We start from the raw sequence: 17,051 nt of genomic DNA on the forward strand, positions 1-17,051 counted from the left end.
ATCCTGGAATGTGAAGTCAAGTGGGCCTTAGAAAGCATCACTACGAACAAAGCTAGTGGATGTGATGGAATTCCAGTTGAGCTGTTTCAAATCCTGAAAGATGATGTCGTGAAAGTACTGCACTCAATATGCCAGCAAATTTGGAAAACTCAGCAGTGGCCACAGGACTGGAAAAGGTCAGTTTTCATTCCAATCCCAAAGAAAGGCAATGCCAAGAATGCTCAAACTACCACACAATTGCACTCATCTCACACGCTAGTAAAGAAATGCTTAAAATTCTCCAAGCCAGGCTTCAGCAATATGTGAGCCATGAACTTCCAGATGTTCAAGCTGGTTTTAGAAAAGGCAGAGGAACCAGAGATCAAATTGCCAACATCCACTGGATCATGGAAAAAGCAAGAGAGTTCCTGAAAAACATCTATTTCTGCTTTATTGACTATGCCTTTGACAGTGTGGATCACAAGACACTGTGGAGAATTCTGAAAGAGATGGGAATACCAGACCACCTGACCTGCCTCTTGAGAAACCTATATGCAGGTCAGAAAGCAACAGTTAGAACTGGACATGGAACAACAGACTGGTTCCAAATAGGAAAAGGAGTACATCAAGGCTGTATACTGTCACCCTGCTTATTTAACTTATATGCATAGTACAACATGAGAAACGCTGGGCTGGAAGAAGCGCAAGCTGGAATCAAGATTGCCAGGAAAAATATCAATAACCTCAGATATGTAGATAACACCACCCTTATGGCAGAAAGTGAAGAGGAACTAAAGAGCCTCTTGATGAAAGTGAAAGAGGAGAGTGAAAAAGTTGGCTTAAAGCTCAACATTGAGAAAACGAAGATCATGGCATCTGGTCCCATCACTTCATGGGAAATAGATGGGGAAACAGTGGAAACAGTGTCAGACTTTATTTTTTTGGGCTCCAAAGTCACTGCAGATGGTGACTGCAGCTATGAAATTAAAAGATGCTTATTCCTTGGAAGGAAAGTTATGTCCAACCTAGATAGCATATTGAAAAGCAGAGACATTACTTTGCCAACAAAGGTCCGTCTAGTCAAGGCTATGGTTTTTCCAGTGGTCATGTATGGATGTGAGAGTTGGACTGTGAAGAAAGCTGAGCGCTGAAGGATTGATGCTTTTGAACTGTGGTGTTGGAGAAGACTCTTGAGAGTCCGCTGGACTGCAAGGAGATCCAGCCAGTCCATTCTGAAGGAGATTATCCCTGGGATTTCTTTGGAAGGACTGATGTTGAAGCTGAAACTCCCAATACTTTGGCCACCTCATGTGAAGAGTTGACTCATTGGAAAAGACCCTGATGCTGGGAGGTATTGGGGGCAGGAGGAAAAGGGGATGACAGAGGATGAGACGGCTGGATGGCATCACCGACTCGATGGACATGAGTTTGGGTAAACTCTGGGAGTTGGTGATGGACAGGGAGGCCTGGTGTGCTGCAGTTCTTGGGGTTGCAAAGAGTTAGACACGACTGAGCAACTGAACTGAACTGAATTATACCTAATCTGTTTGCTAATCATCCCTTTGATTTCAGGGAGCACCAATGAGATTCTTTCTGTTTCTTGGTATTTAGCAATTAAGAATTCTGGGCACTTTAGAATGAATTTGCCTATCAAAACAGGGCTCTTAACTTAGACCAGGATAATCCCAGCGTTTCTGAAGTCACTATAAACTGCTTAAAATGGAATTCAAATTTTTGAGTGCTCATGAATATGTTTAGTTTTTATAGAAAAATAAATAGATATCATCAGAACCTCAGAAAGTCTGTATTCTTCTTTGACCTCTATCAGAAAATTAGGAACTTTAGTTTCTTGAATAGCCTAGTTCCCTCAGTAGAGATTTATCTTTCTCTACAGTATGTTATATTCTTTTGCTTTTATAACTGTTGATCTTTTAAACCAACATCTTTTCCCAAATGGAGTACTGTAATGTTTTGAAATTTGCTTTTTTCCTCTTTTTTTGTTGACCATCTTTCCATATCATTGTATATAGCTCTACTACATTCTCTTTAATAGCTGCAGAATATCATTGTGTATATGAGTCATAATTTAAGTATACTCTATTAATGATCATTGGTTATTTCACATTTTTCCCTACTACCAATAGTATATATTTCTTGGCATTCTTGAATATATTTTTATAAAATAAACCTCTAATTGTAGAATTGTGATAGGGCAAAGAATATTCAAAGTTAAATTTTAGTAGCTATTATTCCAAGATTGGTTTAAAATATGGTTGTATGTTTCCCATAATGAATGTGTTTTTCCCTCTTAGCCTTGCCAGTACTGGGTATTAATCTTCTTACTTTGCTATTTGCATTGGTAGAAATGTTTTATTTAGATTTGAATCTCTTTTATTACTGAAATGAACTTTGTAAAATGACTGACCCTTTGTTTTTTATTGATTAAGTTACTTGGTCTTATCTGTTGTTCATTTTCCTATTGCTGATTGCTATTTTGATTATGGAGCTCACATAAAAAATCCTGAAGTTGGGAACTTTGTCTTATTACCATTCTGTTGCCACGCCACACTAGTCACTAAATGTTGGCTGAATTAATGGATGTTGTCTCTTTAGCTGCCAGACACGTTGGCAACTCCACCATAAACAGTTGAGCCTTGAACTTGCCTGTTTGAACTGCGTAGGCCCACTTAGGTGCAGATTTTTTTCAATAATGTGTACTATAGTACTACACCATCTAAGATTGGTTGAATCTGAACAGAACTGCATATTAAGAGGACTGGCTGTAAGTTATGTGTGGGGAACTCCGCATTGTTCAAAGGTCAACTGTAGAGGTTATCTCTTCACTTACTTAGGACTCCTTTCATTTTTTTTAGCATTCTTTTGTAGTTCTTAGTACACTTGGATTCTGCACTTTTTTTTTTTGTCAAATTTGTCCCTAAGTGTTAACCTAAGTTTGATAGATAATAATATATAACTGTGGATAATTCTTTAAGAGAAAGGAATACCAGACCACGTTACCTGAGAAACCTGTATGCAGGTCAAGAAGCAACAGTTAGAACCGGACAACAGACTGGTTCCAAATTGGGAAAGGAGTTGTATATTGTCACCCTCCTTATTTAACTTATATGCAGAGATCATCATGCGAAATGCCAGGCTGAATGAATCACAAGCTAGAATCAAGAGTGCCAGGAGAAATATCAAAAAAACTCAGATATGCAGATGACACCACCCTCCCTTATGGCAGAAAGTGAAGAAGAACTAAAGAGCATCTTGATGAAGGTGAAAGAGGAGAGTGAAAAAGCTGGCTTACAACTCAGCATTCAAAAAACTAAGATCATGGCATCCGGTCTCATCACTTCATGGCAAATAGATGGGGAAACAATGGAAGTGATGGACTTTCTTTTCTTGGGCTTCAAAATCACTGCAGATGGTGGCTGCAGCCATGAAATTAAAAGAGGCTTGTTCCCTGGAAGAAAAGCTATGACCAACTTAGTAGCATATTAAAAAGCAGAGACATTACTTCGCTGAGAAAGGTCTGTCTAATCAGAGCTGTGGTTTTTCCAGTAGTCATGTATGGATGGGAGAGTTGGACCATAAAGAAAGCTGAGCGCTGAAGAATTGATACTGTTGAACTGTGGTGTTGGAGGAGACTCTTGAGAGTCCATTGGACAGCAAGGAGATCAAACCAGTCATTCCTAAAGGAAATCAATCCTGAATATTCATTGGAAGGGCTGATGACTGAAATTGAAGCCCCAGTCCTTTGGCCACCTGATGCAAAGAGCTGACTCATTAGAAAAGACCCTGATGCTGGGAAAGATTGAAGGCAGGAGGAAAAAGGGATGACAGAGGATGAGATGGTTGGATGGCATCACTGACTCAATGGACATGAGTTTGAGCAAACTCTGGGAGTTGGTAATGGACAGGGAAGCGTTGCCGTGCTGCAGGCTGCCGTGGGGTCGCAAAAAGTTGGACACGACCTAGCGACTGAACTGAACTGAATTGTAAATGCTACAATTTTAAAATTTCAGTTCCTCATTGTTCATTGCTAGCATACAGATATACAGTAGATATTTTTGTATATTGATCTTTGTTGTACAACTTTGCTAAACTCACTACTAGTAGCATTTTCATAGATTCCATAGGATTTTTTTTTACATAGATGATTTGATATTTGCAAATAAAGATTTTTATATCTGCCTTTTTAATTTCTCTTGTCTTGGAATAGCTAGAACCTACAATATAATGTTGAATGATAGTGGTGAGAGTAGATATATTTGCTTTGTTTCTGACCTTAGGGAAAGAATTTATTTCTTTATCACTACGCTTTTTGTAGATGCCCTTCATCAAGATTGAGGAAGTTCTTAGCTTACTGAGCATTTACATTTTTTTTTTCGTGTATAAGGGGATTTATTTTTATTAAAATTTAAAAAAATTCATATATTTATAGAGGTTACATGCTGTTTACAGTTATTGTATGATATTGGCTGTAATCTGTGTTGTGCAGTCCATCCTTGTGGCCTTTCACACAGAACCCCAGTATTGCCCTCCCTTCCCACTGGTAGCTGCTAGCTTGTTCTCTGAATCTGTGAATGTACCACCTTTTTGTTATTACACTAGTTACATTTTTTTAGATTCCACATATAAATGATACTGTACAGTATTTGTTTTTCTCTGTCTGACTTAGCTCACTTAGCTCAATACCCTCAAAGTCCATCCATGTTGCTGCAAATGGCAGAATTTCATTAATGGCCAAGTGGTATTTTACTATATATATATGTATATATATATTCATTCATCAATTGATGGACACTTAAGTTTCTTCTGTATCTTAGCAGTTGTAAATAATGCTGCTATAAAGATTGGAAAGCATGTATCTTTTGGAATTCGTGTTTTTGTTTCTTTTGGATATATATCCAGGAATGGAATTCTGGGTCCTATGGCAGTTCTATATTTAATTTTTTGAGAAACCTCATACGCGTGTCCACAGTGGCTATATCAGTTTACATTCATACAGCATTGTAGAAGGGTACCTTTTGTTCCTCATCCTCGCCAACATTTCTTATTTGTGTTCTTTTCAGGGATAGCCATTCTGACAGGTGTACGGTGTTATTTCATTGTGGTTTCAAGAAGAAATAAATGAATTATTCTGAAGATAGTTATCGCATTTGCTGAAACATGACATGATGGGGAATTCATAATTCAATAGTCAGTCATTTTTAAAAGGTAATGAATACAGCTGACCATGACAGTATGCCCCTTCATCTTTTAAATTTGGCTGACTTTTCTCATTTCACACTATCTGTCCCTTACTAATCAGATAATTTAGTTAATTTTCAAATATATCCACTTAAACCTATCTTATTTTTCCTTTTATGCTCAGTCTTTGCCCCATTAGAAATATTTGAGGGACTTCCCTGGTGGTCCACTGGTTAAGACTCCATGTTTCCAATACATGGAACTCAGGTTCAGTCCCTGGTTGGGAAACTAAGCTCCAACATGCAATGCAGTGCAGCCAAAAGAAAACGAGAGAAGGAGCGAAATATTTGAAATGAATATTAAAGAAGGTAAAATGTAAGACTGTAAGACATGGGAAAGTTGAGACTAGTCTTATTGGACAGCTTCCTTTTAAATACCCAATCAAATCCTACTAAAATGTGCTTCCAACTGCTCTGGTCTGAATATGTATTTCTCTAAATTCATATATTTATCCAACCAGTCCATTCTAAAGGAGATCAATCCTGGGTGTTCTTTGCAAGGAATGATGCTAAAGCTGAAACTCCAGTACTTTGGCCACCTCATGTGAAGAGTTGACTCATTGGAAAAGACTCTGATGCTGGGAGGGATTGGGGGCAGGAGGAGAAGGGGATGACAGAGGATGAGATGGCTGGATGGCATCACCGACTCGATGGACATGAGTCTGAGTGAACTCTGGGAGTTGGTGATGGACAGGGAGGCCTGGCGTGCTGCAATTCATGGGGTCGCAAAGAGTCGGACACAACTGAGCGACTGAACTAAACTGAATGATAAGTGATGTTGAGCTTCTTTTCATGTGCCTGTTGGCCATCTGTATTTCCTCTTTTGAAAACTGTCTATTCAGTTCTGCCCATTTTTTAATCAGGTTGGATTTTTTTTTTTTTTGGCTGCACTGGGTCTTTGCTGCTACTCATGAGCTTCCTCTAGTTGTAGTGGGTGGGGGCCGTTCTCCACTTGGTGCGTGGGCTTCTTGTTGTGGTGGCTTCCTATGTTGCAGAGCACAGTCTCTAGTGCACACAGACTTTAGTAGTAGTGGTGTGTGGGCTTAATTGCCCCGAGGCACGTGGACTCGTCTCAGACTAGGGATCAAACCCAAGTCTCCTGCACCGGCAGGTGGATTTTTCAACCACTCGACCATCAGGGAAGTCCCGGTTGGTTGTTTTTTTGATACTGAGTTGTATGAGCTGTTGAATATGTTGATATTAATGTTAATATTATGTTGATAGGTCATAACATTTGCAAATATTTCCTCCCATCGAGTAGGTTTTTTGTTTGGTCAGTGGTTTCCTTTGCTGTGCAAAAGCTACTTAAGTTTAATTAGATTGCATTTGTTTATTTTTACTTTTATTTACTTTGAGACAAATCCAAAATAAAAATTATTGTTGTGATTTATGTCAAAGAGTGTTCTGCCTGTATTTTCCTCTGGGAGTTTTTCAGTATGTGGTCTTAAATTTATTTATTTATTTTTTTAAATTTTATTTTATTTTTTAACTTTACAATATTGTATTGGTTTTGCCATATATTGAAATGAATCCGCCACAGGTATACATGTGTTCCCCATCCTGAACCCTCCTTCCTCCTCCCTCCCCATACCATCCCTCTGGGTCATCCCAGTGCACCAGCCCCAAGCATCCAGTATTGTGCATTGAACCTGGATTGGCAACTTGTTTCATATGATATTATACATATTTCAATGCCATTCTCCCAAATCATCCCACCCTCTCCCTCTCCCACAGAGTCCAAAAGATTGTTCTATACATCAGTGTCTCTTTTGCTGTCTCGTATACAGGGTTATTGTTAACCATCTTTCTAAATTCCATATATATGCGTTAGTATAAGATCATGGCATCTGGTCCCACCACTTCATGGGAAATAGATGGGGAAACAGTGGAAACAGTGTCAGACTTTATTTTTTTGGGCTCCAAAATCACTACAGATGGTGACTGCAGCCATGAAATTAAAAGACGCTTACTCCTTGGAAGGAAAGTTATGACCAACCTAGACAGCATATTCAAAAGCAGAGACATTACTTTGCCAACAAAGGTTCGTCTAGTCAAGGCTATGGTTTTTCCCATGGTCATGTATGGATGTGAGAGTTGGACTGTGAAGAAGGCTGAGTGCCGAAGAATTGATGCTTTTGAACTGTGGTGTTGGAGAAGACTCTTGAGAGTCCCTTGGACTGCAAGGAGATCCAACCAATCCATTCTGAAGGAGATCAGCTCTGGGATTTCTTTGTAAGGAATGATGCTAAAGCTGAGACTCCAGTACTTTGGCCACCTCATGTGAAGAGTTGACTCATTGGAAAAGACTCTGATGCTGGGAAGGATTGGGGGCAGGAGGAGAAGGGGACGACAGAGGATGAGATGGCTGGATGGCATCACTGACTTGATGGACGTGAGTCTGAGTGAACTCCGGGAGTTGGTGATGGACAGGGAGGCCTGGCGTGTTGCGATTCATGGGGTCGCAAGGAGTCGGACACGACTGAGCAACTGATCTGATCTGATCTGATACTGTATTGGTGTTTTTCTTTCTGGCTTACTTCACTCTGTATAATAGGCTCCAGTTGCATCCACCTAATTAGAACTGATTCAAATGTATTCTTTTTAATGGCTGAGTAATACTCCATTGTGTATATGTACCATAGCTTTCTTATCCAAATCTATTTTGAGTTTATTTTTGTACATGGTGTTAAAGAATGTTCTAACTTCACTTATTTACATGTAGCTCTCTAGTTTCCCCAGCACCATTTATTGAAGAGGTTGTCTGTTCTCTGTTGTATACTCTTGACAGAGAAGGCCTCCTTTGTCATAGGTTGACCATGAGTGTCATAGATTGACATAGATTGTCATGAGTGTCATAGATTGTCATGAGTGACATAGATTGTCATGAGTGTTATAAATTGTCATGAGTGTCATAGATTGACAGATTATCATGTGAGTGTCATAGCTTGTCATGAGTGTCATAGATCATCATGAGTGTCATAGGTTGACATAGCTTGTCATGAGTGTCAGATTGACAAAGATTGTCATGAGTGTCAGACTGACATAGCTTGTCATGAGTGTCATAAATTGACATAGTCATGAGTGTCATAGATTAGCATAGCTTGTCATGAATGTCATAGCTTGTCATGAGTGTCATAGATTGACATAGATTGTCATGAGTGTCAGATTGACATAGATTGTCATGAATGTGCCGCTTTATTTCTGGACTTTCTGTCCTGTCCTGTTTTTGTGCTGCTACCATACTGTTTTGAGTCCTGTGCAGTATAGACTAAAGTCAGGGAGTATAATTCCTCCTGCTTTGTTTTTCTTTCTCAAGATTGTTTTGGCTATTTGGGAGTCTTTTTGGTTTTGATACAAATGAAAATTTCTTTGTTCCACTTCTGTGAAAAATGCCATTGGTAATTTGGTAGGGATTGCATTCAATCTGTTGATTGCCTTGGATAGTATCATTTTAGCAATATTGATTCTTCTAATCCAAGAACATAATATACATTTCTATCTACTTGTATCTTCAATTTCTTTCATCTTTAATTCAAGATTATTTAATTATAAAGCTGGATAACTGGAAAAGAATTTTCCATTAAAAATAGTTTCAGAGCTAGAAAGTAATAAACTGGTTAACAGGTTATGACTTTAGTACAGTAACATGATTGAATAGAAATGGCTTGAATCTTCTGGATGCATTAATCTACATTTGCTGTTGGTTCAGATATTTACAAATAAATTTCAAAATAAATTATAATTCATCTTGATTTTTCTTTCCAAATCCATAAAATAAAGGTTTTCCTGATCACCAGTTTATCATGCAAGAGACAAGTAAATCTCATGACACTACCCAGAAATGTGTACACCTTAGGAACTTCACAGCAACTGGCTTCTTAACAGGAAGACAGTGAGGATCTGATAGTTTCTGGAGTAGTCTTTTGCCTCCTTAGATAGGTTTACTCCTAGGTATTTTATTCTTTCTGAATAAAAATAAATGGGATTCTTTCTTTAATTTCTTTCTGATAGTTTGCTTTTAGTGTATAGAAATGCAGCAGATTTCTGTATATTAACTTTATATCCTGCAAGTTTACTGAATTCATGAATGAACTCTAGTAGTTTTCTGGTGGCATCCTTAGGATTTTCTGTGTATAGTTATGTCATCTGCAAAATAGTGACAATTTATTTCTTCTTTCCTAATTTGGTTCCTTGTATTTCTTTTTCTTGTCTGATTGGTGTGGCTAGGACCTCCAACAAGACTATGTTGAATGAAAGTGGGAAGAATGGGCATCCTTGTCTTGTTCCTGATCTTAGAGCCATACTCCCCTACCTTTTTGGCGCCAGGGTTGGTTTGATGGAAGATAATTTTTCCCAGACCAGGAGATTGAGGGAGATGGTTTCAGGGGGATTCAGGTGCATTGCATTAACTTTGCATTTTATGTCTATTATTATTACATTATGATGCACAGTGAAAAAATTACGCAGCTTGCCATAATGCAGAATCAGTGGGAGTACTGAGCTTGTTTTCCTGCAACTAGATGGTGCCATCTGGAATGATGGGAGACAGTGATGCCCACCGTGTGTCGCTTGTGTCCAGTCTACTCTAATCTCGTTTCAGTTGCTGTCACTGCAGAAAACCCCTTTTCACAAAGATAGGATGTTGGAAATGGAAGCAGGCTTTTCAGTACTTTTGTGGCCATCTCAGGCTATTCCACTTTGATTTTAACCCAGAATGTATGGAGATTTGAAGGTGTCTCAAACATACTTTAAAGGCCAAATCATTTGCTGTCTCAAGCAGTTGATCCTTTTCTAGCAAGGACAAAGTCGTTTCACCTGTCTTATTCACAGATGGGTTGTGGATCTATTCCTTCCCAGTTCAGGGTCTTTTGTGGTTGGGAAGTAATTCTCAAACTTATTTGAAAGCTGAGATAGGTGATCATGCACCAGCTGGGAGAAAGAAGGCCCTGGCTCAGTCTCTTTCAAAATCTCTGCCAATGTTTGAAACATGTCAGAAATCCCCATGTTCACTTGTCATCCCCATCATTCCAGTTTGGCGTTGAATGCAACCACTTTTTGCCATTTCATACTGTTCGTGGGGTTCTCAAGGCAAGAATACTGAAGTGGTTTGCCATTCCCTTCTCCATTGGACCATATTTTGTCAGAATTCTCCACCCTGACCTATCTGTCTTGGTTGGCCCTATGTGGCATGGCTCATTCATTGAGTTCGACAAGGCTGTGATCCATGTGATCAGTTTGGTTAGTTTTCTGTGATTGTGGTTTTCATTCTTTCTGCCCTCTAATGGATAAGGATAAGAGGCTTGTGGAAGCTTCCTAATGGGAGAGACTGATGTGGGATAAACTGGGTCTTGTTCTGGTGGGCAAGGCCATGCCCAGTAAATGTTTAATCCAATTTTCTGTTGATAGGTGGGGGTGTATTCCCTCCCTATTGTTTGGACTGAGGCCAAACTATGGTGGGGTTAATGGTGACCTCCTGCAAAAGGACTTAGGCCAGCACTGTAGTATTCAGTGCCCCTGACCCCATAGCAGGCCACTGTCAACCCACGCCTCCACCGGAGACTCCTGGACACTCACAGATAAGTCGGCTCAGTCTCTTGTGGGGACACTGCTCCTTTCTTCTGGGTCCTGGTGCGCACCAGGTTTTGTTTGTGCCCTCCAAGAGTCTGTTTCCCCAGTCCTGTGGAAGTTCTGTAATCAAATCCCACTGGTCTCCAAAGTCAGATTCCCTGGGGATTTTCAGTCCCTTTGCTGGATCCCCAGGTTGGGAACTCTGTTGTTGGTCCTGGAACTTTCTTAACACTGCAAGGATTTCTTTGGTGTAATTGTTCTGCAGTTTGTGGGTCATCTGCTCGGTGGCTCTATGGTGGGGCTAATGGCGACCTCCTCCAAGAGGGCTTATGCCACATGCCATGTGCCCCAGGTCTGCTGCAGCCAGAGCCCCTGTCCCTGCGGCAGGCCACTGCTGACTTGTGCCTCTGCAGGAGACACTCAAACACTCAAAAGAAGATCTGGCTCAGTCTCACTGGGGTCTCTGGGTCCTGGTGCACACAAGGTTTAGTTTGAGCCCTCCAAGAGTCTCTGGTGGGTTTGGGGTTTGATTCTAAATGCAGTTTCACCCCTCCTACCATCTTGTTGGGGCTTCTCCTTTGCCCTTGGACCTGGAGTATCTTTTTTTGGTAGGATCCAATGTTCTCCTGTTGAAAGGCAGAAGAACCAGAGATCAAATTGCCAATATCCATTGGATCATAGGAAAAGCAAGAGAGTTCAGAAAAACATCTGCTTTATCGACTATGCCAAAGCCTTTGATTGTGTGGATCACAACAAACTGTGGAAAAAGAGATGGGAATACCAAACCATCTTATCTGTCCCCTGAGAAATCTCTATGCAGGTCAAGAAGCAATAGTCAGAACTGGACATGAACAACAGACTGGTTCCAAATTGGGAAAGAAGTAGGTCAAGACTGTGTATTGTCACCCTCCTTATTTAACTTATATGCAGAGAACGTCATGCGAAATGCTGGGCTGGATGAAGCATAAGCTGGAATCAAGATTGCCAGGAGAAATATCAATAACCTCAGACATGCAGATGACTCCACACTTATGGGAAAAAAAGAAAGCAAAGAGGAACTAAATAAAGAGCCTCTTGCTGAAGGTGAAATAGAGTGAAAAAGCTGGCTTAAAGTTCAACATTCAGAAAATTAAGATCATGGCATCCAGTCCCATCACTTCATGGCAAATAGATGGGGAAACAGTGACAGACTTTATTCTTTTTGGGTTCCAAAATCACTGCAGATGGTGACTTCAGCATGAAATTAAAAGATGCTTTCTCCTTGGAAGAAAAGCTACAACAAACCTAGTCAGCATATTAAAAAGCAGAGACATTACTTTGCTGACAAAGGTCCATCTAATAAAAGCTATAGTTTTTCTAGTAGTCAGGTACAGATATGAGAGTTGGACCAAAAAGAAGGCTGAGTGCCGAAGAATTGATGCTTTTGAAGTGTAGTGTTGGAGAAGACCGTTGAGAGTCCCTTGGACCTCAAGGAGATCAAAGCAGTCAATTGTAAAGGAAATCAGTCCTGAATATTCATTGGAAGGACTGATGCTGAAGCTGAAGCTCCAGTACTTTGGCCAACTCATGTGAAGAACTGACTGATTGGAAAAGACCCTGATGCTGGGGAAGATTGAAGGCAGGAAGAGAAGGGGATGACAGAGGATGAGATGGTTGGATGGCATCATGGACCTAATGGACATGAGTTTGAGCAAGTTCCAGGAGTTGGTGATGGACAGGGAAGCCTAGAGTGCTGCAGTCCATGGGGTCACAAGAAGTTGGACATGACTGAGCATCTGAACTGAACTGAAAGAAACCAACAAGCCATCTAGTCATGGCAGCCACTCTATCCATGCATATACAGACACAAAATGACCAATTCTGTTTCTCTGATGTGTAATCATTTTTGAATAGTTCTGCAGCTGTGATGTTGTTGCCACAAAAGTGCATATAACATATCCTCATGCACATGTCACACAGAGACAAGCACCTTTGTCCTTTTGTCAACATCATAGACTTTCAACCTGGGTTGCGTGCAACAGTGACTTATTGATCCTTTCTAATAATTGTGCCGTTTCATCCATTCGTCTACTTACGGTGTTAGCCTAAAGAGGAACTCGTGTCACCTTTTGAACTGCAGCATCTCCTAAAAGTTCATTATAAGTGAACTTTAGCAGCAGTTAGGATCAACTCTTCACCAATAGTAAAGGGCTTTTAGTTTTAGCAATGCAGTTAGCCACTAAGAATGATGCTCTCAGTGCAGACACATTTGATGACATGGTGGCCTTCAGTAATTGCTTCTGTTTTTCATATTTGCATGTTTATTTTTTAACTCTAAAGCCTTGTTTTTTAATGAAATATGCTTGGTCTCCATATGGTGAAGCAGTTCTCATGGCTTCATGGCTTCTTGGATAACTGGTTGCCACATATTACATAAAGTGGCCTTGGAGAATGTGAATCACTTGTTGCAATGAACCCCTAATTTAAATAGGACTCTGGTATTTAAAATACAGCTTTCTTTTTGTTAGTAGTCTTGGAGTCTTCTGCTGTCTCATCATTGGGTCTTTCGCTCTGTTCAAAGACACTCTCCAGCAACGTTTGTGTTTTACTCATTTTGGCTGGGATTACCTTGTGGGCTTACCAAAGCTGATTAAGACAGTATGCAGTGCAGGAAAGAGGCACAGATGGAAGTGGTAAAGAAGATAATGGGTGGGCCACTCATGGACTAAAATAGTGTCGAATTCTGACTTAAAGCCTGCCACCAGATGCAGCTGTACAGTTGAAGTATGTCAACTTACTTGCAGCTGTAAACCCTAACACCAGATGCTGCTTAACTGTCTCTTGCCACTCACTGATAGGGATTTGATAGGAGTCTGCAAGCAATTGATTTATTATAGTCTCTGTGCAGTCAAACCTCTCTGCTGATGATAATGTGTATTTGCAGCTGCTCTTCAGTGCCAGCATCAGTGCCTCAGCTCCACCTCAGACTCTCATAAGGAGCTCAGAGTGTAGATCCCTTGCATGTAGTTAACAGTAGGGTTCATGCTGCTATGAGAGTCTAATGCCACTGCTGATCTAATAGGAGGTGGAACTCAGATGGTGTTGTCAGCAATGGGGAGAGGTTGTAAATACAGATGAAGCTTTCCTTGCTACCCCAGCCATTCATCTGTGCAACCCAGTTCCTAACAGGCCATGGACCAGTGTGAGGATTGGGGATCCCTATCTTAGAGGGAATGCTTGCAGCTTTTCATAGTTAAGTATGATGCTAGCTGGAGAGAACCCACAATCTCTGGAGAGATTTTTTGTCATAAATGGATTTGAATTTTATCAAAAGTGTTTTTGCATCTGTTGAGATAATCCGATGACTTTGTAAAAGATTCATTCATTCATTCATTCATTTTTGGCTGTGCTGGGTCTTCATTGCTGCATACGGGATTTCTCCAGTTAACTGTGAGTGGGGTCTGCTCTTCATTGTGCTCGGCTTCTCATTGCGGTAGCTTCTTCTGTTGCACAGGCTCTGGGGTGTGCGGGCTTCGTCGGTTGCTGTTCTCAGGCTCTAGAGCACAGGCTCTGCAGTTGTAGCACACGGGCTCTTTTGCTCTGAGGTATGTGGGGTCTTCCAGGACCAGGGAATATTCCTGTACTCTTGAATGTTTATTCTACTGCTTTCAGATGGAATGTTCTGTATGTTTATCAACTAAGTCAGTTTGTCTAATGTGTCATTCAAAGTCTTTGTTTCCTTACTGATTTTCTCTCTGATGCCTTGTCAGTTGTTACTGTTGGTTTCTCCTTTTATGTCTGTTGACACATTATCGACCACGGGAATTTGTACACAAACTAACGCCTGTGGCTGGTGATTTGTTATGTAAGTGAATGTTGACATGCTCATGTTTGAGTAAATACTAACAAGTTTTTTTTTTGCACTTAATGTATTTATTTGAAACTTTGTACATGTGTTTCTAAAGCCTTCTAATATTTTGTTAGCATGCGATAGACAGTACATCAGGCATCTCTGTGCAGAGGAACAGAACATCTGTTACAAATATACTGTTTCACTGTGCTTTCCCTGGGAAGCACAGACTCTCCACTTTCTGGCAGGATTCTTTTTTAGTCCTGTGGGTATTATTTCCTCTAGAACATGTTCTTTTATTTTACCTGATAATTAACAAGGTGGATCTCTGAAGGGGGCTCTTTTTCAAATGAGAAATTTTGTGATATGTCGTTTCTGATGGTTTTACAGCAATAAACTTGTGTTTATAATATTTAGAAGGTTGAAACAAAATCTTAACGGAGCAAAATGTGAATGATAATGACAACCACAAGTTGTATAATGAACCCTTGATAAGTTTTAAGTTGTAACAACTTCGCACAGTGATGTTAATTGTACCACTCTCTAAAACTATTGATCTCCCTGGTCAATAACGCACAGGTAACAAAAGACATATTAATGTGTCATTGGTCAGTACTGTGTTAGTATTTGTATTATGTATTGAGGTGCTCCTATGTTGGGTGCATATATGTTTACAATTGTTATAAACATTCCTGGATTGATATTTTAATCATTATGTGGTGTCCTTTTTTGTCTTTTCTAACAGCCTGTATTTTAAAGGTGATTTTTTTTTTTTTTTTGGTATGATAAAAGTATTACTACTCTGGCTTTCTTTTGGTTTCCATTTTGCATACACTTCCTTTTTTCATTCAGTCACTTTGTGTGTATCATTAGTTCTGAAATGAGTGTCTTGTAGGTAGTATATTTATGGGTATTGTTTTTGCTTCCATTCATCCACTCTTATCTTTTGGTTGGAACATTTAGTCCATTTACATTTAAGGTAATTATTGATTTATATATAATCAGTATTACCATTTTGCTCATGGTTTTGTTGTTTTTTAGGTCTTTTTGCCCTGCTTTTATTCTTTGTGATTTGATGACTGTCTTTAGTGTTGTTTCAATTACTTCCTTTTTTTGTGTATATCTATTTATACTTGGTTTGCAGTTAACCACGAGGTTTTTGTATAACAGTCTACATTTGGCCCCAGTAGCTCAGCGGTAAAGAATCTGTTGGAGATGCAGGAGACACAGGTTTGATCCCTGGATCCGGCAGATCCCCTAGAAAAGGGAATGACAATCCACTTCAATATTCTTGCTGGGAAAATCCCAAAGACAGAGGAGCCTGGCAGTCTATGGGTTTGCTGTAATTTTTTTAAATTATTTTTAAAATAAAAATGAAAATTTTCAGTTTCTGCTGAAAAATCAACTGATAGGAGAGGTTTTTAAAAGTCAGAAATGGATACTGATTTTGTCAAATGCTTTCTTTTCTGAGAAAACATTTTTTAAATTATATTTTTAAAATGTTCAACAAACCTAGCATTTTCTGGCACACATCTTACTTGCTCATTATCCCTTTTAATGTATTTTTGGATTTGTTTTTGTTAAATTCACATTTATGTTCATGAGGATGTTGTTTTGTAGTTTTCTTGTCCTAGTGTTGTGTGGTTTTGGTATCAGGATGGGGTTGACCTCATAATGAGTAGGAAAGTATCCTTTTCAGTTATCTGGATGAATTTGTATAGAATTGTTTTTAATTCTTCTTTGAATGTTTGGTAATATTCACCAGTGAACCCATCTGGTTCCAAAATACTCTTTATGGAAAAGCTTTTTAGATACATTCATAATGTGCATTTGTCACTACCATCCATCTCCTTAGCTCTTTTCATCTTGTAGTTTGCCTTCACTTTTGAAAATATCTGTCTTGGTTGCTAGATCATTGCATTAATGTGGGAATTTTTCTGCCTATGTGTTTGTGTGTCTGTCTCTCTTTTGGTGGCAGCTATAATTGGTAACAGTATAATTCACACAGTTCACTCACTTAAAGTACAAATTCGGTAGTTTGTATATATTTTGTTGTGCACCCCTTACCATAGTTAATCTGAGAACATTTTCATGGTTCCCAGAAGAAACCCTGAATACATTAGCAGCCATTCTCCATTTCCTCTTAACCATGGTGTTTAACTTGAGAAGTTCAATATGAGCGTCTGTGCTGTCTTGTTCAGTTATCTAGCTTTTGGCAGTATGGAATATAATTAAAGTAACTTTTAATATCTCTACTAGTTGTATCATTGTTATCTCTTGTGGACTGGTCTTAATTGACTGATTTACAGTCTCTTTGTGTACCTAGTAATTTTTAAGTAGGTGCCAGATATTGTGGATTTTACCTTAGTGAGTGCTGTGTGAACCTGAGTGATGTGTGAACCTAGGGATTATTACCTCTG

General features: G+C 39.5%; 1 protein-coding gene across 3 annotated transcripts in view; it reads left to right on the plus strand.

Annotated features, from left to right (window-relative positions):
• CNOT6 (CCR4-NOT transcription complex subunit 6) overlaps positions 1-17,051 on the plus strand; it is an 84,404-nt gene that overhangs the window by 40,306 nt on the left and 27,047 nt on the right. The window lies entirely within an intron of this gene.

This window comes from Bubalus bubalis, chromosome 9 (assembly GCF_019923935.1).
Source record: "Bubalus bubalis isolate 160015118507 breed Murrah chromosome 9, NDDB_SH_1, whole genome shotgun sequence".
In the NCBI taxonomy this organism is placed as follows: Eukaryota; Metazoa; Chordata; class Mammalia; order Artiodactyla; family Bovidae; genus Bubalus; species Bubalus bubalis.